At 43.6% G+C, this 2,525-nt stretch overlaps 1 non-coding gene across 1 annotated transcript; it reads right to left on the bottom strand.

Annotated features, from left to right (window-relative positions):
- Positions 1-219: 219 nt before the first annotated feature.
- Trnal-caa (transfer RNA leucine (anticodon CAA)) lies at positions 220-296 on the bottom strand. Its single transcript has one exon. It is a non-coding gene; the product is annotated as a tRNA-Leu (tRNA).
- Between the last annotated feature and the right edge of the window lie 2,229 nt (positions 297-2,525).

Genomic DNA, 2,525 nt, shown 5'->3' with positions numbered 1-2,525 from the left:
AAATAGAGCACTGTTAAAAATCTTTTCAAAACCAACAGCTTGAGTGCTTAACATGCTATACTCCATCGTGTCCAAGTTTAGTTTGGGACAGACATTGATGGAGCATATTTGTTCCATCCCTATTTAAGGATACGAATGCCTGCTTACTATACCAGTTTCCTACAGGTATTTCTTTTGTCGGACAGAAAAGAGCTTTGAAACTTCCTGGCAGATTAAAACTGCGTGCCCGACCGAGACTCGAACTCGGGACCTTTGCCTTTTGGGGGCAAGTGCTCTACCAACTGAGCTACCGAAGCACGACTCACGACCGGTACTCACAGCTTTACTTCTGCCAGTACCTCGTCTCCTACCTTCCAAACTTTACAGAAGCTCTCCTGCGAACCATGCAGAACTAGCACTCCTGAAAGAAAGGATATTGCGGAGACATGGCTTAGCCACAGCCTGGGGGATGTTCCCAGAATGAGATTTTCACTCTGCAGCGGAGTGTGCGATGATATGAAACTTCCTGGCAGATTAAAACTGCGTGCCCGACCGAGACTCGAAGCTGTGAGTACCGGTCGTGAGTCGTGCTTCGGTAGCTCAGTTGGTAGAGCACTTGCCCGCGAAAGGCAAAGGTCCCGAGTTCGAGTCTCGGTCGGGCACGCAGTTTTAATCTGCCAGGAAGTTTCATATCAGCGCACACTCCGCTGCAGAGTGAAAATCTCATTCTAGAAAAGAGCTTTGTTACTTGGCGGATGTTAATCCTACCAATGGTTAAAATTTCTTTTCACATATTTGAAAAATAGGTCAAAATTGTCTTACTTTGTGATAAATAATACACTTTCACTACCAAAAAACTGTGTCACGCTTACGTAACTAGATCTATATTTTCAACTGTATCACACGTACACTCTTTGACATAAAACTCGATTGGCGGCCGGCCGCTTCAGAGGCTAAGTCCGCGCCGATCGCGACATGGAACAAAAAAACTGGCCAACTCGCTAATTCTCTAAGACCGGTTATCTGCACAATCTGGCAACACTGTAGACTGCGGCACTTCCTGGAGGAAAACTTGTCCCAAGATAGAGAGACTCTAGGCTGATTACGCCTGTGGTCTTGCGGTAGTGTGCGTTGTTTCTGTTCATAATGTCAGTGGATCGAGAGCAGCTGGCATAAAATATTTTTATAGCCTCTTCTGTCTGAATGCTGAAGACGTGAATGTAATGGTAGCGCAGATTCAATCTATTTCGCTTTGTGACACACCGATATCAAAATTTTATCTAGTAACGATTTTGCGGCAGATTTCCTGCAGACTGTCCTCCTCTGGACGCCGTATGCGGCAAAGCTCCGGGATCCATTTGCTGGCTACTGGCAGCGGCCGTGGCGACAGCAGCGGCGCTGCACTCCCCCGTTCTTTATCGAAAGCGCCTGCTACCGCTCATCGCTTTTGATGATTTAAAACACTTTATTATTAAATGTTGCTCCACAGAAAATTTCTACAATTTTCATTCACGCTCAAAAGCAACGGAGACAGACGCCCTGATTAGTAGGCGGGTAATCGGCAAGAGCTGAGTATGGCCCGAAATTAATTTTATAGACTGGGACGTAATTAAACCATCTCACTACATTCGATGAATTTATAAATGCTTCATACCTCGTTTCTTTTCCTTTCAAACTTAATTATTTGTGCAACTTTTGGTCAATGTTTGGATGTTTTCGTCAAGCCAGAGTGAGCGTCTGTGGTGTAAAGCGTATTACAGCTCTTGTTTCATTCCTTATGGTAAGTCTATGCGATAAACTGTGTGAATACCTTGCAATGCATGCTCTGTAGCAGTGCAGGCACACTGCACATTTGGAGTTCCATGTACGGGTTCATGAAGTATTTATTGTTGATCGGAAGTGATAGTTAAGGTCATCAGATTTCAACCAGAAAAATTTGTCGTTTTGAAGGTTTCAGAGAACGGAAAGGAATTGCTAACGCCGGTGTTAGAAAACGTCTACAGTTAAATGCTATTGCAAAAATTTAGAAGATGGGAACTATATTTATGAACAGGTGCACTTCATAAACAACCTTCCGACATGTTAGACCTATATGACGAACAAAGCTCAAATTTATATCGTTGACAGTCGGTTTGAATCTTTTCAGGACCTATTTTACAGTGAAGCACCTTGGAATTTGCAAAGCAGAAATCCATGATATTAACTTAATTTACTAAGTCGAAATCGGACGAAGATTGATGTTTAAAGGCATTCTTCAGATTTCGCATAAGAAATTTTTACTAGCAGTTTGCAACTCCATTAATTAAAATGGAAAATAAAAGGTTGTAGTCAGCGGCTTCTACCGTGATTCGAACTTATAGTACAAGCACTGCAACGCACAAGGGAACCTCTGAGCTAACGACACACTGGCGGCCAGAGGCGGACTATAGTCACTGCGATGTTGCCTGAGCCTCAAAACGCAACCTTAAACACACAAACAGAGGAGGTGGAGATTACTGTTTTAACATCCCGTCGACCACGATGTCATTAGAGACGGAGCACAAGCT

Source organism: Schistocerca cancellata, chromosome 7, assembly GCF_023864275.1.
Source record: "Schistocerca cancellata isolate TAMUIC-IGC-003103 chromosome 7, iqSchCanc2.1, whole genome shotgun sequence".
In the NCBI taxonomy this organism is placed as follows: Eukaryota; Metazoa; Arthropoda; class Insecta; order Orthoptera; family Acrididae; genus Schistocerca; species Schistocerca cancellata.
The sequence above is the reverse complement of the archived record's forward strand: the minus strand, read 5'-3'. Positions and strand labels throughout refer to the sequence as shown.